Here is a 22,700-nt window from a genome sequence, read left to right as displayed (position 1 = left end):
TGCTTACGAAAAATCTGTATACAAATATTTATAGCAACATTATTTATAGCAGGCATAAAAGCAAAAACAACCTTTGACCAATAAATGAACGGATGCATCTCATGCAATGGAATATTACTTGACAGTATAAACGAACAAACCAATGAAACATACAGCATAGATAAATCTCAGATCTATTTTGCCAAATGAAAGAAGCCAGATCAAAAAGGCTACAGGGACAGAAGACAAATCAGTGTGTGAAGGGAGGGGCTGGTTTCAAAGGGTAATCTTCGCAGCGATGGAAATGTTCTCATTCTTGATTGTGGTGGGCACACTGGTACACACTTCCCACAACTCAGGCCCACACACCAGAGTAAACTTTACTGCGTGCAAGTTAAAAATGAAACAAACAAAACAAAACAAAACCATGACAGAAAAACAGATCAGAATTGCTAGGGCCTGAAATAAGGAAAAGGAGTAACTACCAAGAAGCAGAAGTCAAATGTTTCTGATCATGTAACTGCTGTTTATCTTGACTGTGGTGGAACTTACACAATTATATGCACAAGTCAAAACTTACAGAACCGAACCCTAAAATGAGTAAAAGTGACTGTAAATAATACAGCAATAATCGTGAAACTGAACAGACATCATACACACCCACCAGATGACTAAAAGTAAGCAGACTGACAACACAAAACGTTGTCGAAGATGTGGTGCGTCCAGAATTTCTGTACTGCTGATGGGAATGTAAAATGATACAACCACTCTAGGGAAAGTTCTGGCAATAAAACCAAACATGCACCTAATCTATGACCCAGTCATTCCATTCCTAGGTATTTACTCAAGAAAATGAAAACACATATGCATGTAAAGACTCATTCACTAAGATTTATAGCAGCTTTATTCCTAACAGCCCCAAACTAGAAACAACCCAAATGTCTGTCAACACATGAAGAGATAAATAAAATGTAATTTGTCTATACAATGGAATACCACTTCACAGGGGAACATGCTACAACATAGTCAAAACTCATCGAACTATAAACTTTAAGTGGATACAGTTTATTGTATGTAGCTTAAAACTCTAAAAAATTAACAAAAAATATCCAGCAGCAACAAAAAATTCACTGATAAAACTGACCACCCATAACTTTTTATAAAAACTTTTCCATCCTGCCTGGTGGCTCAGTTGGTTGAGCATTTGACTTTTAATTTCAGCTCAGGTCATGATCTCACAGTTCGTGAGTTCGAGCCCCGTGTCGGGCTCTGTGCCGACAGCTCGGATCCTGGAGCCTGCTTCCGATTCTGTGTCTCCCTCTCTGCCTCCCCCTCCCCCACTCACACTCTTTTTCTCTCCCAAAAATAAACATTAAAAAAAGGGCTTTTTTTTAATTTTTGCATGGCAAAAACCTGATAAGCAAAGTCAAAAACCAGTGGAAAATATTTACAACTTCTATCATCACAGACGGCTAATCTCCCTAACACTTAAAGAGCTTGCAAAAAAATGTCAAGGGAAATATATCAAAAGTTCAATAGAAAAATGGGCAAAAGGCATGAACCGACATCCTATAGAAAAAGATATAAAAATGGCCCTTAAACATATGAAGAGATGCTCAACATTAATCATAATAAGAAAAATCCCAAAATAACATACAAAGATAAAGTAGGCACTGCCAGTGACACCACAGAAAATGCAGCCAGACTTCACGTGCCTACTTGTCTAAGAGCGTGATACACTACGTTACGTCTATGAAGCACTTCTGAAAAAAATAATACAAATGGCTGAATCTCACCAAGCCTCTAGATCCAACTACCAACGGGTAGGAAATACAGAAAACAGAGGAAGAACATGTTAAACCATACCACAGGGATTCAAATAGCAAAATCCAAACTGTAAGAAATTTCTCAGGACAAATAACATGGTTCCTTCAAAAACAAATTCCGGGGAGCAGAGGGAAAGGAACAGGAGGAAGAACCTAGAAGGGGCTCAGTCGGTTAGACGTCCGACTTCAGCTCATGATCTCATGGTTCGTGAGTTCGAGCCCCTGTGTCGGGCTCTGTGCTGACAACTCAGAGCCTGGAGCCTGCTTCAGATTCTGTGTCTCCCTCTCTCTGTCCTCTCTGGCTTGTACTCTGTCTCTCCCTTAAAAGTAAATAAACATTAAAAAAAAAAAAAAAAAAGACATAATCACAACATAGGGACCTTATATAAATCCTGTTTAAAAAAAAACAAAACACTGGGGAGCCTGGGTAGCTCAGTTGGTTAAGCATCTGACTTTGGCTCAGGTCACGATCTAGGGGTTCATGAGTTCAAGCTCCACATGGGGCTCTGTGCTGACAGATCAGAGCCTGGAGCTGCTTTGGATTCTGTGTCTCCCTCTCTCTCTGCCCCTCGGCGCCCCACCCCACCCCCATCAAAAATGAATAAACATTAAACAAAAAAAAAAGTAAAAACAAAACAAAACACTGATACATTTAAGAAAATTAGATATTTGAATATTGCCTAATGGTATTAAGAAAATAGATCTTTATTTTCAGTGTGATAATGTCATTGTGGTTATATTACCAAGAAAATGAATCCTTACCAGGTAGGGGTATTTACTGATACAGAAATAAAATATTACCTACAAATCCAAGGGGAAGGGACTGACGGAGGCAAGGGCTGGATTGACAGCTGTTGGAGCTAAGTGATGGGTAGTGTGGTTATACAATTCAGTCTACCTTTGTGGATGTTCACAACTCTTCAAAATGGAAAAACTCTGTTCTACAGAGAAATACCATTTCTCACCTATCAGACTGGCAAAAAGTCAAAAGCTTGACAATACACTATATTGATGAGGCTGTAAGAAAACAGGGACTCTCTTACATCACTCATAAAAATGCAAAATGGTGCAACCCTAGTGAAGAGAATACGGCACTATTTAACAAAATCACATATACATTTATCCTATAACCCAGTAATTCTACTCAGTATTATAATTCTGAAACTATTTTATATGGTAGTATTTTATGTGTATTATAGAACAACATAAACATATTGATGCTAAGATTTATCTTAGATAACATTTACTAATGTATACAATATAATATAAAGTAATAAAACGTTTACTTACTTGTTATTAGGAACCATGATTTTCATGTTAAAAGATGTATAAAAAAGGCAAAACTCTACACAATACATCTGAACTAGAGATATTATAAACGTATGGTCTTTGAAAATATGATAGTAATAAAAAATCATCACTTTGCACTCCCACTATAATCATGGATTGGAGTGAGGATCTTCAATAAACTAAAACCATTATATAATATGTTGTTAGAGAACAGAATATTCATATAGCCTCAAAATACCTACCCCACAGTTTTCTTACTAATTAATTACAAAGAGAAAAATGTATCTCTACAAGAGAGATCTTATAGCCCCCATCTTTACCAAATGATTATCTAATGAATCTAGATGCTAGCTCCTAATGAATACCACATCTCTCTAAATACACCACGTATTATAGGATTCCACTGATAGGCACTCCACGTGGGCAAACCCAAAACGCAGAAGTAGATTAGCACTTGCCTAGGGATAGAAGGGAGGAGGGGAATTGAGGAGTTACCTAGGGATGGGAGGGTACAGAGTTTCTTTCCAGAGTAATAAAAATATTCTAAAATTGACTGTGGTAACAGTTGCACAATATACTGTGAATATACTAAAAACTACTGAATTGTACACTTTAAATGGGTGCATTATATTCTAATAAAGCTGTTTTTTAAAAACAGGATGGGGCGCCCGTAAGCATCCGACTTAGGCTCAGGTCATGATCTTGCGGCTCATGAATTTGAGCCCCACGTCGGGGTCTGAGCTATCAGTCTGGAGCCTATTTCAGATTCTATGTCTGCTCCTCTCTCTGTTCCTCCCCTGATTACGCTCTGTGTGTCTCTCTCAAAAATAAGTAAACATTTAAAAAAAAATTTTTTTTTAAACAGGAAATAGTTACAACTGTCTTTTATTCTACAGCACACCAGAAACTCTAAGAAACATCTTATCTCCCAGACCTCTAAACGTAAGAGTGACCCAGGAGGTGGCCCACGGACCTCTTCTCTGTATATATGCAGTCCCTTGGTGAGCTCACTTACTCACATAGGTCCACTTACAGATGACTTCCAATACCTACCTCCAGCCCTGGACATTCAGCTGAACTCCGGACTCACGTGTACAAATGTCCACTCTACAGATCTACCTACTTATCTAACAGACATCTCAAACTTAACAAACTGCTCCAGATATTCCCCTTAGAAACCTGTTCCTCTCTGCCTTCCTCATCTCAAAAACCAACCACTCCCTTCTTCCAGCTGTTCGGGCAAAACATCCTGATGTCGGACTTGAATGAATCTTCTCTCTCTCTCATTACACGTCCAACGTAGCAGCAAAGCCTGTTGGCTCTTGTAAACATACCCAGAATCCCACTGCTTCTCATCACCTGCTCTGCTGCCTACGTGGTGCAAGTCACCACTGCCTCTCCACTGGATTACTGCAGGGGCTTCCTTGCTTCTGCTCTTGCCCCATTCACTTTATTCTCCATTAAAACATATACTCAAAAGTGTTTATTCAATAAACACGTATTACTACTTGCCAAGCACTGTTCCAAATACTTAAATATGAGTTCATTTAATCCTTATAACAACAACTTTACAGATGAAAAAACAAAGGCATGGAGAAATTTTTTAAATAACTTGTCCACTGTCCTAGGTTTGGGAAGTGGCACAGCTAGGATTCAAACCAGGGGAGTCTAGCCCTGGAGCCCAGGCTCTTCCGTACAATATCATGTAAAGTCACCCTGCTCAAAAGTCTTCAACTTTGGCTGCTTATTAGAATTACCTAAGAGCTGTTAAAAGTCCTGAGACCAAGGCTGGCCCCACACCCCTAACCAACTAAATCAGAAAACTCTGGAGACGGGGCCACCTGGCTGGCTCAGTCAGAAGAGCATGTGACTCCCGATCAAGAAAGTTGTTAAGTTCGAGCCCCACGTTGGGTGTGGGATTACTTAAATAAATAAAACTTAAAAAAACATAACAAGGGGTGCCTGGGTGGCTCAGTTGGTTGAGCGTCCAACTTCGGCTCAGGTCACGATCTCATGGCTTGTGAGTTCGGGCCCCGTGTCGGGCTCTGGGCTGACAGCTCAGAGCCTGAAGCCTGTTTCGGATTCTGTGTCTCCCTCTCTCTGTCCCTCCCCTGTTCACACTCTGTCTCTGTCTCTCTCAAAAATAAATAAAACATTAAAAAAAATTTTTTAAAAACATAACAAAACTGAAACTCTGGAGATGGAATATCATTACTTTTTAAAAATTTTTGACAGAGAGACAGACAGACAGACAGCACAAGCTGGGAAGAGCAGAGGGAGAGAGACAGAATCCCAAGCAGGCTCCATGCTCAGTGCGGGGCCCGATGCAGGGCTTGATCCCATGACCCTGGGATCATGACTTGAGCCGAAATCAAGAGTCAGACCCTCAGCCAAGTGAGCCACCCAGGCACCCCAACATCAGTACGTTTTAAAATCTCCCCAGACGATGTCAGTGTTCAGCGAGGGCACCTACTACATCAGACAAGCTCCCCACTTGGCCTTTGAACTCAAATGTCACTTTCCCAGAGAAAAAATGACACCCCATCTCGACACTATCTAAAATTGCAAATGCTGTGAGCCGGACTGCCACTTCCCAGCTCCCTTTCCTGCTTTACTCTGCTCCTTAGCATTTGCTGCTAACAAACAATATCACTTATTTATTTACCTGTTTGTTGTCTGTTTCCCCACACTGGAAAGGCTTCCCCACACTGGAAGAGCAGTGATTTTTTTTTTTTTTTTTTGTATTTACTATTGTTTCTCCAATGCCTAAAACAGTGCTGACACATGGAAGGCACTCAGTAACTATTTGTTGAAGGAAGCAGTAAGGAGCCCATAATTACTTCGACCAATATTTTTTCCCTCCACAATTGTTTTATTCACATACAACTAACATAGTGTTATATTAGTTTCAGGTGCACAGTATAGTGATTGCACAGTTCCATACATTACCCAGTGCTCATCTCCGTAAGTGTACTTTTAGTCCCCTTCACCTATTTCACCCCTCCCCAACCTCCCATCTAGTAACCACCAGTTTGTTCTCTATAGTTAAGGGGGGGGGGGTGTCTCTTTTTTTCTTTGTTCACTTATTTTGTATCTTAAATTCCACAAATGAGTGAACTCATACGGTATTTGTCGTTCTCTGACTTATTTCACTTAGCATAATACTCTTAGATCCATGTTGTTGCAATGAGTATTAACGTTTAAGTTTCTAGATAGAAAGCTGCTTTTTCCTCATTAGACAAGAAATCATCTAGCAGATTTAAATGACCGGTTTGCTTAGACAATGGAAGGAAAAAGCTTCAAATACTGGATTTCTATTTGTATTTATATTTTTAGTAAAGCTAGAATGAGGCAAGAACAGATAAAACTGCATTATTAAAACCTCCCCCCAAATGTATCCTTCAGTCTAAGGTATAGTTAGACCATATAATCAGTCATAACTTAACATATTCACAGTTAATACTTCATCAGTCAAGAACCAGGAAGTAAGCCAAAAAGTAAAAAGAAAACAAAAATCAGTGAGAGACAGAGGGAAAAAAAAAGAAAAATTAAATTCTGCACAGTGAGGGGCGCCTGGGTGGCTCAGTCGGTTAAGCGTCCGACTTCGGCTCAGGTCATGATCTCACGGTTCGTGAGTTCGAGCCCCGCATCGGGCTCTGTGCTGACAGCTCGGAGCTCGGAGCCTGGAGCTCGCTTCGGATTCTGTGTCTCCTTCTATCTCTGCCCCTCCCCCCCTTGTGCTCGGTCTCTCTCTGTCTCTCAAAAATAAATAAATGTCAAAAAAAAATTTTTTTTAATTCTGCACAGTGAGACCTCGTTAGGCCCACAGGGCTTCACTATCATTTGTTACCTAGTGTTGGGTGAGACTAGCCTTGTCGTCCCGAATTTGCTAACAAATACAAAGCTGAAGATACAAGGACATCAACACCTGGGGAGCCCAACGCGGACACCCCTTCCCCCCCACACAGGGGCAGCTCTAGCACCCTAATCAACACCTTAACCTTTAGCATCACACAATACGAGCGGCTGGGATACAAGAGAGGGAAAAAATTAGAAGTCTTTCGAGTCTTCAGGGAGAACACAGGGAAAAGATGAGGGTATTCACCCAAAAACAGTGGCAGGGCCCTCCAAGAGAATCAATCATTCACCAAGAAGTGCCCATGAGGAGAGACTGGCATCCCATTCTCCAGTTCAATGCCTACTTACGAAGTAGATCGTGTGATTGATCGTGCACCTATTTGAGCAGGGGACCAAAAAAAAAAAAAAAAAGAAATGTAAGGGCACAAAAAGGGGGCAGATTTTTGCAGCTGGCATAGCACCATTTGGCGTCACAAGGAAGTGAGTTTCCAGTGGATTAAACGAAAACTGCAGAAGGTTAGCTAGACTTGAGCTGTCTTGCTGCTATCAAAACATCTGGCTGTAGAGAGAAGATCCCCAAACCGCCTCACCCCACACACTCCTAGGAACCCGGGGGTGGCACTAACACTAACACCACGACAGGGACAAGGAGGTGGGCATGTAGGCTGGAAAAGGTTAACCCACAGCAAATTCCATATCCAGGAACTACGTGCGGTGGGGAGTCTCTCAGTGCGATCTCACCAAAAGTTCCAGTGTGGGTGACTATCAGTGGATATGAATGGCTTGCCACTGTTCATCAAAAGAGGGCTTTAACAGCCCCCCGTAAGACTTGTCTTTTTCCATTTTTCTTCTTACAAGTCCCTGACCAAGTAGATCCCAGAAGAGGAAAGAGAAAGGAATTCTGGGAGCATACCACAATCCCTCTCCACTCCAAGTACTTCAAGCAGTAAGTGGCCTGACACTGGGGTAAGAGAGGAAAGGAACTTGAAATTGAATAGGAGATTGAAGGTTTAAACTGAAACAGACAGATGAGCTTTTAATAGCTGTCAATGATGGAAAAGCTATCATTTGTCCATATTATGAGGTGGAGAGAGAGGGGGAAAAGGAAGAGCCTACAAATCATATCTGAAAGCAGTAAACCGTGAAAAATAAAACTGTCTTCTGTTTGTTTTCACCAAGCTCAGACTGCTCAATAACCTGATGACATACAGAACAGCATCACTGCCCTTAGCAATGAGAGGAAACACCTGACATGAAAATTCCCACGGGGGATTTACTGTACTGGGTAAGACACTACATTAGAAGTCCTTTGAGACTGCTTCCAGTTCTAAGTGCCTGTGATTGTCCTTTCTTCGGGAAGAGGGTAAACTGAATACAGAATCCAGAGTTCAATGGTTAAACTATAAAAGGCTAGGCTGCGTGGAAGGATAAAACCACAACTTTTTGGAAAATAAAACTATCAGACTGACAGTTATAAGGTTTCTATGTAGGAAAAAATATTTAAGACCTTCAGATTTCTTTAAATGCTAAAAAATATCCTAAATGACACTCATTTTCTTTCACGGTCAACAGACATTCCAATTCAAAGAAAACTTACGCTATAACATCCCCAGAACACTATTTCCCTGAATCAAAGCAATGCAACTAATCAAAAGGCTTATCAAAATAAACAGCAAATACGTTTGCTTAAATATCTTCTAGGCATTATAAACTCACATATTCTTTATTACACAGCCGCTATTAGGAAAAATATTAGAGTTCAGTGGTTTCATGTTACTCATTAGGCATAACAGAGTCCTACTGCTAAACAAGCAGCAACAGGAATTTTTATTTTTAAATAAAAACATCCCATATTTCTGTGTTGCTAAAAATAACAGAGAAGCATCGAAAACCACCAAGTTTCTGCCCTAAGAACTCTTTTCTGGTATCATGTCAGTACCTTTTTAAATGCTGTGTACTCACGATGGTCAAAACCATTAAAACTCAATTTTCATATTTATTTCCTACTGAAGCCATTTTATTATATCACTGCAGATCAGAAACGAGAGAATCTTGAAATTGAAAATCAAAATTTAATATTAATAACAGTAAAATGCTCAAGCATGGAGAGAAGTAACACTTGCATAGTACTTCAGCTCAAGCTGAAGGCTGAGGCAGTTACTGCTATGGTACTTGAAGTCTGGGGTCTCATAAAAGCAGATTTAACTGTTGTCACATCTGAATAATTATTATGTTCTACTCAGAAAATGATTTATCTCTCCCATTCTTAAACACCAGAAATACTTAAACAAGAACAACTACTTAACAGCAAGCAATATTTCAAAATCAAAGTCTGACTTAAATTATGCTAATAAATTATTTCACAGATTTCATTCTGGGTTACAAAGTATCATACCGTCAAAATAACCGCAAGTTTTGCAGTATGACCGTAAGAACTTTCGGGCTTAAGTCTTGTTTTTTTGTTTTTTAAGCTGCATTAGACATTTTTAGAGAAAAAGCCCCTATAAACATATAAAATGTTGCCATCTTTTCCAGATATTTTCTCAGGCGTCTTCAACATCCTCATATCCTATAGGTTAACAACAAACATGCGAGGACTGCCCACAGCGACTTTCTAAAGAAAATACCCCAATGCTATTCTTAATGCCCTTAAACACTTCTAAAAAGGTCCTTCCGGCTTATGAACTCATGGCAGTTTCCTAACAATTGTATACTTATCCTGTTTTACTGTCTCTCCTAGTCTATGACAAACTCAAATTTACGCATCACCTCTCTTTCCTATTTGGCTACATTGCTAAAACCGGAGAATAAAAAAGATACAAACCTGCTACTTCCCTCCTCCCCAAAGCAACCATAAAACTACTAATTAGCAAGATAAAGTGCCATATGAAGCAGTTTCAACACATATGAATCACATCTTCTCAATGTCACAAAAGTTACCCACTACTTACCGCAAAGAGCAAATACACAGCCATGTCCCTTGCTATCCTTTGATAGGGCTCTCTATTCAAGCGAAATTCATCAGTGGAAACATTCTAGGGTTTATGGCACTATAAAATAAATTAACCATTAACCCAAATTCTGCTAAGCTTAAACATGCATGTTTAAATACATAATTATTCTAATATGTAATTTTCCTTGGGAAGATTCGGCCAAGATAAGGAGTATTTAAACCTACTATGTTTGGGGAAATATTTTTTTTTGCCACAAGTGTATTAATATGAAAATTGAGAGTACGAAAAGCGATAGGAATTTTAGTAAGAATGGGTCTTACTATTTTTGAAATAACAGTTCTTCAAGTTCTTCACATTGTGAAGAAAAATGGAGTTTTACAAAATGACTCTTTTCAGTTTTTCTCTGAATCATATTAAAGCTTGGCCAAATTTCGCTGTCAAAAGTGTCTCAATGGCATTAAACCAACAGAAAGTATGTAAGCTGAGCGCTCGGGGGACGGGGGGTAATAAAGCGGACTTGATCAGCAGTTCTAAGATAAGAGACAATAGTCAGAAAACTCATACCGCGCTACTTGTTCCAGTCATTAAACACACAGGAAATAAGATTTTCTAGTTAGAAAACTAATTCACAAAGGGCAATGACTTCACTAAAGCAAAGAAAGTCTTGCTGCAACAGACAACGATCCATCGTAAAATTAAGAAGGATCGCAGGACTGGAAGGTGAAACAAGAGGAAAAGGGCACAAATCGCGTGCACATTTCTTCCTTAAACCTCGTCTTGGATCTGCCCCCCGCCCCCCGCCCCCGCCAGAGCGATCGGGTGCCCAGCCGAGGGCAGGTGCTCTGCTATGGGACTCAGCATAACTAGAAGTCAACAAAGGCAGTAAACACTATAAATAACAAGACCGTTTTCACTATGACAACACTTTCCCCTCTGATGATCTATCCAAGGAGGGTCATTAGAAAGCATCTGAAATAAACCACAAACCACTCAGGACCTCCCCCAAAGCGCTGCGGCTGCCGGCTGGCATCGAGGCTTAAGGACCTGGGTTCGGGTCGCCTCCCTGGTCCTACCCGCGTGACCTTGGACAAGTCACTTTCAACCCTCGCACCGGTCGTCTGCACCATTAAGGTGCGAAGGGAAAGCGTGATTCTATGCACAGCACAGGGCGGAGTCGGCTGCAGACTCGGAGAGTCCTAAAGTGAAAGCGCGTTAAGACCGTAGAAAACGATGCCCCGGGCAGTTGAGCCCCCGTGGGCACAGTCCTGGAGTCGGGCCACCCCGACAGGCGTCGCCCGCCGGGAATCCCCGGACAGCTGGCCGGCGCAGGGCGTCCAGGAGCAGCGCGCGACCGTCCTTCGCCAGCACAGCCCCCCGACTAGCTAGCTCGTCGGCGACCGCGACCGCCGCCGGCCTCCCCGCCCTCCTCCGCCGGACGCCGCCGAGGGCTGAGGTCAGGAAAACAATAAAGGAGTCGCGGGAAGAGGACGCCGCCCCCTCCCGCCGCCCCGGAGCCCGCGCGCAGGTGAGCCTGCGCCGCGGCCTCGCCCAGGTGCAGCCGCGCGGGGCGGACACACGCCGACAGGGGCCGCGGGGCAGCCCGGGACCCTGCACCGCCCGCCGCCCGCCGCCCCGCACTCACCAGCGCCCGCCGGCTCCTCGGCGGACGCTCGGCCGCCTCCCCGATCGCCTCAGCCGGCGCGGCGCTCCCAGAGCCCGGCCCCGCCCACCCCGCCCCGGTGCGGCCGCGCTCCTCACGCCCAACTTCACGTCGGCCCTCCGCCCGCAGCACCCACGCCGCCGCGGCCCCGGCTCCCACAGCCACCGAGCTGCCGGAGCGGCGCCCACGACGGCCACTCCGCACACTGCGCACGCGTGCCCGCGCCGCCTCAGCCCCCAGACGGCGGCCGAGATTCCGAAGCCGGCACTCCCAGCCCGCGGAGACTACAAGTCCCGGCAGGCCCCGCGCGGGTCCCGGCGGCGTGGCGGGCCGGGCATCGGGCGTCTTCCTAATTCCAGAGGAGGCGGCCTCGGCGCGTCGGGGCGGGCCGCGCGTGGAGCCCTGGTCCACTGCGCCGCGGTGCCTCCTGGGATTGGTAGTTTTCGAGGAGCAGGGGCTTGGCTCGGAGTGGGCGGGGCGGAAACTCGGGGTTCTCTGATGTCATCGGCTAGAGCTTCGCGGCATGGGGATCTTTAAAAATAGGCTTCGCTCGTTTGCGAATAATTTGTTTGCAAGCTGTTCCATAATCGGTCCAGGAAGCATAAATTGACAGGCCGCTGTGTGACCCGGAGAAAAACGCTTTACAGCTCTGCGCGCCAATTCTTTGCTCCTAACCGTTTCTCCCTGGAACTATTGGTTCCACCTCCTACTGTATAGGACAGGAGGCTTAGAGAAACTTGAAGGATTAACTGAAATTCTTTCAGGAGAGATGGAGCATAAATATTATTCTCATGACTATTCATAAATGTTTAACATATTTGTTGCGCACCTACTATGTGCCAAGTCCCATGATAGACGCTAAGCGTACGTCTGAGAGCGAGACAGACACCGTCCTGTCCTCACGGAGCCTGCAATCTGGGAAGGGAGATCTCCTTAAGCAACATCATTTTAGATTTTACTTACGTGGAGAAACGGAGTAAGTTAAAGAGATGGAGGGGTACTCTCTGAGGAAGTGATGCTTGAGCTGAAACCTGAAAAATGAGAATTATTCAGACGTGCAAAGATCAGGGAAAAAGTTCTGTACCACACTCTTGCTGTGCATGGCACACACTAGGCTCTCGTAAATATTTATGTCTGTGTCCTTCCTTTCCTTCCTGCACAGCTTTAGATCACATCCTTATCCCTTCAAAATCTTTGTCCAGGCCTTTAAGAACATCTTTCCCATGTGAAGATGTACATCCCTTCTGTATTTGTGAGCCGGGTTAGAAGTCTGGGCACTCAGCCTGGCCTCCTGACTCCGTTCTGTTTATGAGGCAGAAAATTGGATTTGGGGTTTATCTTTACTAGGATCCTAAAGGGAGTTTGGGTATTATGTCATCTAAATCAAAGGAGAAGTGAAAAACAGCCCTCAGCTCACCTGTGGAGACCTACCTGTGTGACTTTAGGCAGAGGGTGACACTTTGGTCTTTCTTGAGTCTCAGCGATTTCAACTGCTAAACTTGAAGAATGTTCTCAGAGTCCCATAAGCTGATGGAGGTGACTTCACCTTCCATGGAAAGCTCCAGTCCTGGCTCTTTCTTCAGCAGTCCCAAGATGATTGTTCTGTTATTTTTTGAGAAACCTTAGCTGTGTAGCTTCACTGACCCCTGTCTTCTTGAGGCTTTACTTCCTCATCTGTATAATGGTTGAAAGGGTTTGGCATCATCATAGTTTATAAACTGGCCAGAGCACTATTTCCTTTGGTTCATGCAGTGGGTTTTTGTTTTTGTTTTTTTAACTGAATGTGTGGCAAACATTTAAAAATAAGAAGATTTCAGGGCGCCTGGGTGGCTCACCCAGTTAAGCATCCAACTTCAGCTCAGGTCATGATCTCACAGTTCGTGAGTTCGAGCCCCACATCGGGCTCTGTGCTGACCACCGCTCAGAGCCTGGAGCCTGCTTCGGATTCTGTATCTTCCTCTCTTTCTGCCCCTCCCCCACTCGTGTTCTCTCTCTCGCTCTCTCTCTCGCTCTCGCTCTCGCTTCTCTCGTCTCTCTTAAATAAACGTTAAAAAAATTTTTTTTAAATTTTTTTTTTCAACGTTTATTTATTTTTGGGACAGAGAGAGACAGAGCATGAACGGGGGAGGGGCAGAGAGAGAGGGAGGCACAGAATCGGAAACAGGCTCCAGGCTCTGAGCCATCAGCCCAGAGCCCGACGCGGGGCTCGAACTCCCGGACCGCGAGATCGTGACCTGGCTGAAGTCGGACGCCCAACTGACTGCGCCACCCAGGCGCCCCAACATTAAAAATTTTTTTAATAAAAAATACATAAAAATAGATTGCACATAAAAGTCCAGATGTCACCTTTCTGATTCCTCTGGATATTTGAGATTGCCTTCCCTGGCCAGATGGTCTGGAGGGGGTCTATAGCTCTGGAATCTTAGAAGATTCTAAGTGGGGATATTTGGGACATCCTTAAACAAAACAAAATAAAACAAAATCATATTTATTTGAAATTCAGATTCAAATTTAACATGTATTTGATCTGGAAACCCTAGCCCAGAGATCAGACCACTGAAGCAGAGAGCTTCTCACCCCCTCTGGACAGGACCCAGAGGGAAACTTTCTCTTTATTGTTAGTACCATTTGACATTATTGACTGCGTGATTTTAAATTATTCCCTTGTTCTTTTTGCCTAACAAGTCCCAAAGTTTGATATTGACAGCCACGTGTATTAGGCAATGAGGAAAGCTGGAAAAGCGACTCAATTACCTAAGGACGCACAACCAAGTAATGCCAGGGGTACTGTGAGTTTGGGGTGTAACTAGCACACCTGTTAACACCCTTCTGTATGGAAGGCTCAGGATCAGCCAGTAAATGCAGTGGCCGTAATAATAATAATAATAACCATAATAATATTCTTCCCTCTCCTTTTCCTCCAGCCTTTTTTTTTGGGATAGAGAGGTTTATTACATAACAGTGCTCTCAGTGTTATTTAAAAAAAAGAAGAAGAAGTATGTGGAATATTCCCCTGTTGAAATTACAGTCTGAGAACAAACCAAGAACATTCAGGACCCACAGACAGCAGTGAGGAATGCTGGAATATTCCATGGCTACTTGTCATCTGAAGAAAAGGGAGAGGAGGAGTCTGAATTCAAGAATCTGCAATTTACCTTTAAAACATCACTCTCCTCCTCTTTATGCCTTGAGAGTGTAAAGCATTTGATATTCCATTCAAAAATATCCATTGAGTCCCTTCCATACGCTTATGTGCAGGATCCTCCACATAGAATTAACTCCTTGGACAACACAAAGATCAGTGTAGACAAATCACATGGCTGATCCAAAATCACACAGAAAGTTACTGAGCACTTGTTGCCTCTGAAATATTGGACCTCCTCTCCCCTCACAGACACCTCACATCTCCCTTCCTTGCTTTATTTTTATTTTTATTTTTTTAATGTTTATTTTTGAGAGAGAGAGGAGACAGAGAGTGAGCTGGGGAGGGGCAGAGAGAGAGGGAGACACAGAACCTCAGGTAGGCTCCAGGCTCTAAGCTGTCAGCAGCACAGAGCCTGATGTAGGGCTCAAACTCACAAACCGTGAGATCATGACCTGAGCCGAAGTCGGACACTTAACCCATTGAGCCACCCAGGCGCCCCTCCCTTCCTTGCTTTATATTTTTCTCCTTAGCAATGATCCCTTTCCTATGCATTATATATTTTACTTATCTTGTTTATTTTCTGCATCTTGCACTAGAGTGTGACCTGTAGTTTTTATCTGTTTTGTTCATCAGGATTTTAGCTGTTTTGTTCATCACTGTATCTTCAGTGCCTAGAACAGAAATATTTGTTCCATGGTGAAGGCCACCAGCCAACTTCACAGTCAGAATCAGAAGTTAACGGAAGAGGCAACTCCAGAAGTAAACCCTTATTCTCGCTACAAATCAGAACCAATGTGGTACAAGAATTAAACATGAACCAAACACTCTGGGAACCCAGCTTTGTTCCTGTCGTGTCTCCTCCAGAAACTGAGTAGCAGAGAGCGAAAAACAGCTCCTCCCTAATTTTCAGTTTAAAAATGAAACCCGTGTGGCGCCCGGGTGGCTCAGTCGATTAAGCGTCCAACTTCGGCTCAGGTCATGATCTCACAGTTCCATGAGTTTAAGCCCCACATCAGACTCTCTGCTGTCATCGTGGAGGCCGCTTTGGATCCTCTGTCCCCCTCACTCTGCCCTTCCCCTGCTCACTTGTGCTCAGTCTCTCTCTCTCTCTCTGTCAAAAATAAATATTTTTTTAAGTTAAAAAAAATAAAATAAAAATGAGACCTGTAGCCGTCAGTGGGGTTGCTGTTCTGGTTGAGGAGGCGGAAGGCTGGCCCTCCCAGCCTTCCCACGTACTGAGCCTCAGCCAAGCGATATGAAGGATGAGTCTCAGTAATTACCCAGGGCGGGGCGGATTAAGTGACCTACCCAGAATACAGATCAGGTGACTGGATGCTCCTTCTGGAGCTCACTCTTGTGTCCCAAGGCTGGAGGGCAATCAGGAAGGAACTATGAAGGACTGCTCACCAAGTCGTGCTCGCAGAGATGCGAGAACAGGATTTCGGAACAGGGCAGCAACCAACCCAAACTCCAGGCTCAACAAGAAAAAAAAGGGGGATCAGGGGAGATAATTGCCTCCGGGATTTTTAGGGAGCAGAACCAGGTATGTTCTGCCTTGGAATCATCAGGCAATAAGGAATGGAACCTGATGCAGAGTATTTATTGCCTAATTCCACAGGACCCCTAAAAGTCCTCAGCACCCACTGTGATCTCTGGGGTCTGGTGAGGCTCCAGCCCCATCACACACCCCAGTTAGGTCATACTTTAATTCTCCTGACCGCATGTGGCAGGTCTGGGATGCTGGTAAGCCCTAAAGTCGTGGAGCACAGAATGCCTGCTCTCGTCCAAACATGTGGAATCTTGCTCCAGGGTAGCATAAAAATGTGAAAAGGAAGATTTTCTGAAGCCAAAGTGTGTGTCCAGGACCACGGCTGGGGAGCTAAGTGGAGGAACATTCTAGAAAGTAAAGAGCTCTTTCTCCCAGAGATGGGAGAAGATCTGGGAATGAATCCATTTTGGGCTTCACACATCCCTCGGCCTGTGGGAATTCCTCCTCAGACCCTGCAATTCACCTGCCCCACTCTGGCCAAGCTCCTCCTTGAGTTAAAGGCCGCTGGTTTCTCTCGTCCTTCTTGTCATTTGTCGGAAGAGTGTACGTGCATTCAATAACAAGAACCAATGTGTCAGGTGTTTGGGAGGGCTGCCATGCTCCGACCCCCAGAGGAAGACAAGAAGTCACAGCTTCCACCAGGAGCCCTGTGGACATCATAGGTCCCACCCCAGGAAAGGACAGGATAGCAAGGAGCTAGGGCTCTGAAGTCCATCTGCCCTGACTACTATGACGTTGGGCTCATTACTTCTCTGAGCCTCAACATTTCCTCATCTGTAAGATGGAGTCAATAGTAATTCCCACTTTACAGCTCATGATGAGTCTTAAATGAAATAACGCATATTAGCGAATACATACTCTTAGCAAAGCGTCTGGCACATATTAATGGCTCCACCAACATCCACGATTGTATTTTTCAGTTTAGCCCAATTTCCGAGCTCGCCTGACCAAGATGGATGACGGTGGGTAGGTTCTAGAATGATTCTGATGGCTGTGAACCTCACGCCTATCTGGGGTGCCTGCGATGGAAGCAATTGTGGTCTAGGATCTTGGGGAGTTTGGTGCTGCTGGAAAGCAGGGCTGCGTGGATATGGTGCTGGGGGGGAGAGGAGGGGGAGGGCTCCTGCATAAGGACCCAGGACGCCAGCCTAAGGAGGATGTGATGGCCAACTGTATGTGTCAGCTTGACTGAGGCTCAGATAGCTGGTAAAACGTGATTTCTGCATGTGTCTGTGAAGCTGTCTCTGGAAGAGATGGTGGACTGAGTGAAGATCTCCCTCCCCAATGTGATGGGCATCGTCCGATCCATTTAGGGCCTGAACAGAACAAAAAGGCAGAGGTAGGTGAATTCATGGCTGCCTGAGCTGAGGAGGCAGACCTCTTCTCCTGCCCTTCAGACGTCCGCGCTCCTGGACCCAAACCCGATGACACCACCAGCCCAGGCAGCAGATTGTGGGACTTCTCGCCTCCATAGCCGAGGAAACTACAGAAGTCTCCTTTCTCATATATCTATATATCTTTATGTCCATCTATCTATATCTTTCTTTTTTTTTAAGTTTTTTTTTTTTAATGTTTATTTTTGAGACAGAGAGAGACAGAGCATGAATGGAGGAGGGTCAGAGAGAGAGAGAGGGAGACAGAGTTGGAAGCAGGCTCCAGGCTCTGAGCTGGCGGCAGAGCCCGACGCGGGGCTCGAACTCACGGACTGCGAGATCATGACCTGGGCTGAAGTCGGACGCCTAACCGCTTGAGCCACCCAGACGCCCCTATATCTTTCTATATCTATCTCTGTAAGTCCTAAGTAGTCTCTCTGGAAAACCTTGACTAATAACACAGGGGGACTTGAGTTTGCTTTCCCAAGTGTACCCTACACCCCTTCTGGCTACAAAAGTAAATAAACAGACTTAGGCGGACTAGAGCAGGACGGCGATGGCTCCTTGTTCATTTTCAATCCTGCCCGCCTCTCTCAGAAACTTGTCGCTTTCACCTAAAAGCTGGAGGCTACCCCCCCTCTCCAGCCCCTCCCCCATCGCAGACTAACAGCAGGGGTAGCTCTAAAAATAGTGAGCCTTCCCCGCACCCCCCCACCCCCCCCCCCCGGCGCGTAAATACATCTTTGTTCCGGCCAGCATTTAATAACTGTACTTTATGCTGAAACAAAAGCTGTAATTAGAGCCGAACAATGGAAGGTGCAGCCAGCGCTGAACAATACTCCGAATTCCCATGGTGGTCCACCCCCCCCCCCCCCCCCCCCCCCGCAGCTGTGAGAACCAGAAGTCTCCAGCACGAATTCCATTCACAATTATTCACCTAGTTCCCTCCGCGGCTTATTCCAATCACGGCTTTCCTGCCTCCCCAGCGGGGCTGCGGAGAGGCTGAAAAGGGAGGCTAAGCCCGCCCCCACCCCCACCCCACCCCCCCCAACGCCAAGAGCAGCCGGTGCAGGTGTGCGCTGGGGGGGGGGGGGGGGGGGGGGCCGGCGCGGAGAAGCCTGCGCAGTGGCTCGCGACGAGCCAGACCGCCCCGAGGCTGGAGACCTCAACAGCCACCTCTGCACCCGCACTTCATGCACGACTTCCTGCAGATAAAAGAGGGCTTTGCACTGATTTCCTTAGCCGGCACGGCAGTCTGTGCGTTCCAGGATAAGCCCAGCGGCTGACTTCTCCTGCCAGGTTCAGGTCCTGGAACGAGGGAGACAGGTCTTTCAGGGGGCCTACAGTGAGTCCCAAGCCCCGCTGCCATGGCAGGATCATTGGGAGTGCTTTAAAAAAAATTCTTAGGACAAGACCCCACGCCAGGCCAATTGAGATTAGAATTTCTGCCAATGAGGAGTTGACATTGGTATTACTATTTCCCTTCTCTGTTTTGGCTTTGTTTTGAAGTATAACTTAAAGATGGAGTTACGGCTGAATTGCGTCCCTTCCTGAATTAATACATTGAAGCCCTCCCCCCAGTGTGACTGTATTTGGAGATAGGCCTTTATGGAAGTTATTGCAATTAAATGAGGTCTTAAGGGCGGGGGCTGACCCAAGGGGATTAGTGTCCCTGTAAGGAGAGACACCAGAGAGCTCACTGTTCCCACTCCTGCCAGCAATGTGAAGACCTGGGGAGAAGGCAGCCATCTGCCAGCCAGGAAGAGAACCTTCACCAGGGACTGAATCACATTTCCTTGTCGGAAAAATTGGACTTTCCAGCCTCCAGAACTGTGAGGAATACACTTCCATTTAAGCCACTCAGTCTGTGGTATTTTGTTATAGCAGCTCAAACTGACTAATACATATAGCAAAATCTACAACTCTTTTTTTTTTTAGGGAAATTTATTTTAGTGTTTATTTTGAGAGAGAGAGAGAGAGAAAGAACGCAAGCACTCGAGCAGGGGAGGGGGCAGAGAGAGAGGGAGAGAGAGAGAATCCCAGGCAAGCTCCACACTGTCAGTGCAGAGCCCAATGTGGGGCTTAAACCCACGAACCTCGAGATCATGACCCAAGCCAAAATCAAGAGTTGGACACTGAACAAAGAGGGGCGCCTGGGTGGCTCACCCAGTTAAGCATCCAACTTCAGCTCAGGTCAGGATCTCCCGGTTTGTGAGTTCGAACCCCGAGTCGGGCTCTGTGCTGACAGCCCAGAGCCTGGAGCCTGCTTCTGATTCTGTGTCTCTTCCTCTCTCTGTCCCTCCCATGCTCATGCTCGGTCTCTCTCTGTCTCTCAATAAACATTAAAAAAAAAAAAAAAGATTTGGACAGTCAACTGACTGAGCCACCCAGGTGCCCCCCAATCTACAACTCTTAAGTTTAAAGCCCAATAAATGGTGTAACCACCCTCAGATCAAGATCCATTTCTAACACCCCAAAAGGCTTCTTTTTTTTTTCCTTTTTTTTTTTAATTTTTTTTAACGTTTATTTTATTTTTGAGACAGAGAGAGACAGAGCATGAATGGGGGAGGGTCAGAAAGAGGGAGACACAGAATCCGAAACAGGCTCCAGGCTCTGAGCGGTCAGCACAGAGCCCGACGCGGGGCTCGAACTCACGGACCGCGAGATCATGACCTGAGCCGAAGTCGGCCGCTTACCGGACTGAGCCACCCAGGCGCCCCCCAAAAGGCTTCTTATGGCAGCCGGAGATCACCAGTAGTCTGATTTCTATCACCATAGATTAGTTTGCCCTATTCTTGAACTTGATGTAATTGTAATTATACAGTATGTCATGTACCCTTTGACATCTAACTTCTTTTGTTCAACATTGCATCTGTGGGATTTACCTATGTCTGTGAGTGCGGTAATAGGTTTGTTCTTTTTATCGCTGTGTAATATTTCATTTTATGAATGAAACACAATTTATCTATTCTGTTGATAGACATTTTGGATTTGTTCCCCTTCTGTTTCTTAGCTCATGTTGTTTCCTCTGCCCAGAATGGCTTTTCCCTCGGGCCCCATCCCACCCTCCCTGATCTCCCACAGGTAAAACCTACCTACCCTGAGAGGCAAGCATTAATACCCCAATAAAAACTCATCACCTCTTGGAATCTTCCTGGGCTTGCAGAGAGGAGTGAGCCTCTCTCTTCTGTGACCCTATTATTCCCATGTTTAAATTATAGGGGTGTCTTGGGGCGCCTGGGTGGCTTAGTCGGTTAAGTGTCTGACTTGGCTCAGGTCCTGATCTCGCGGTTCATGAGTTCGAGCCCCACATCGGGCTCTGTGCTGACGGCTCAGAGCCTGGATGGAGCCTGCTTTGCATTCTGTGTCTCCCTGTCTCTCTGCTCCTCCCCCACTCACGTTCTGTCTCTCAAAAATAAACATTAAAAAAATCTTTAAAAAAATAAAATCAATTATAGCTATGTCTGTACCAGGAGACCATGATTTCCTCAGGGCAAGGACCATGTCTTAATTACCCCTGTAGTCTCAGCCCCTGGAGAAAGGAGGGTCAAGAAACAGTGCAGTGTTTCTGGGAGGCAAGCACCCTGCCAGGGAGGGCAGGTATGCCTGGGGGCTTTGGGAAGGGAGGGTAGGTTCCAGGCCTGGAAAGGGCCTTGAGAGCATTGGGAAGTCCAGTGGGGACAGACGGGGCATGAGCATGGTGTGCAACTGTCCAGGACTCGCTCCTGGTAGCAGCTCCTACTGACTCGATTCCAAGCCCCCAGGCTTAGCTCCGGATGCTAAGCCCAACATAGCACCTGTAGAAATGGGCTCAGGCACCTGGGAGAATGGAGCCATTAGGGCGGGTGTCAAGGGGCCCAGCTATGAGAGTCTATGGCACGGCCTAGACTACCATCTTGACCACTGCCACATGGCCCTAGTCCCTCATGGTTGTCACCCCCTTTCCATTGGGGCACTTGGATCGGTCCAGGAAGCTGGTCCGAGGAGGCCAGCAGTATTCATTGTATTTCCTGTGCCAGGATTCCTTTTCTCTGCTTTCTTTCTCCTCTTTCACGAAACTCAATCAAATGCCAATCGATATAGCTCTGTACCCAGTATGGCAGACCAACAGCCTACTCAGCTCAGTCTCTGCATCAACAGCCCTTTATCAGTTCAGGCTCTTTGTTGTAGAAAGATGATCGGGACTGTTTACAAAAGCTGCTTTCACAAACACCCAAAAGATCACATCTCTGTGATTTAAGCTTTTTGACCCATGATGCCGTAGCAAGGGGATGCTGTTGGTGCCAGACGGGTCTGAGTTCAAGTCTACTGCTTGCTGGCTGGGCAACTTTGAACCACTCGCTCTAGTGTTCTGAGCTTCAGTTTCCTCATTGGCTAAGTGATCCCTCTGCTGCATAGAGATTGTGAGGATGGGCCTTAGTGCAGAGTGGGTGTTCATGACAGCGTATGCTGGGCCACTGGAGAAGGTACACGCTCCCCCCACGTCCAGCCCCATTCCAGGATTCATCATCTTTATTTTCTAACAACAAACAGGCTTGTCTCTGGAAGCTCTCCTGGTTATCCTGAAATGCCCTCCCCCACTTCATTCTGGTGCCCACACGCTGCCCGCCAGACTGTTTGTTTTGGATGCAAGAGGCCAGCCAGGGCGTGGCAGGCCTGCCCATGCGGTTCCTTGAAACAAAAGTTGCTCCCTGAGTCATTGCTGGGAGAAGCTAGCAAATCCAAGCACCCACACGGACGGGCATGTCAGAGGTAGGATGCCCTGGGAGCAGGACTGCTGGGGGTAGGGTGGGTGCACAGGCAGAGTGATGGGGGACAGAGGGCTTGTAAGCCAGGCACAAGGTGTAGGCTTGATCGTGGGGGAAATGGAGAGCGAGCATTGAAGGCTTTCAAATGAGAGCGGGCATGATCAGATTTGTGGGCTAGAGAAGTCCCTCTGGACTCTTTGAGGGGTCTTGGTGGAAGAGAAGGCCCCAACCCCTGTGTTCCAGCCTCATCTCTTTCCTTGGCCTGTCACAAATTTTCTGCTCTAGCCAAACTCTGAAACAGACTGTCTGCACCTTTGT

The 22,700-nt window shown here is 45.7% G+C and overlaps 1 protein-coding gene across 4 annotated transcripts in view; it reads right to left on the bottom strand.

Moving 5' to 3' along the window:
• PLEKHA1 (pleckstrin homology domain containing A1) overlaps positions 1 to 11,621 on the bottom strand; it is a 55,751-nt gene extending 44,130 nt beyond the window's left edge. For all 4 annotated transcript variants that reach the window (XM_047073552.1, XM_047073553.1, XM_047073554.1 and 1 more), the window contains exon 1: positions 11,550 to 11,621. The gene's annotated coding sequence lies outside the window, so the exon portion shown is untranslated. The remainder of the gene's footprint in view (positions 1 to 11,549) is intronic.
• Between the last annotated feature and the right edge of the window lie 11,079 nt (positions 11,622 to 22,700).

The sequence above is a fragment of the Lynx rufus genome, unplaced genomic scaffold (assembly GCF_022079265.1).
Source record: "Lynx rufus isolate CCGP_SWC_20201006 ecotype Redwood Valley unplaced genomic scaffold, mLynRuf1.p SCAF_11, whole genome shotgun sequence".
NCBI lineage: Eukaryota > Metazoa > Chordata > Mammalia > Carnivora > Felidae > Lynx > Lynx rufus.
This window is presented reverse-complemented; position numbering and strand designations above follow the sequence as displayed.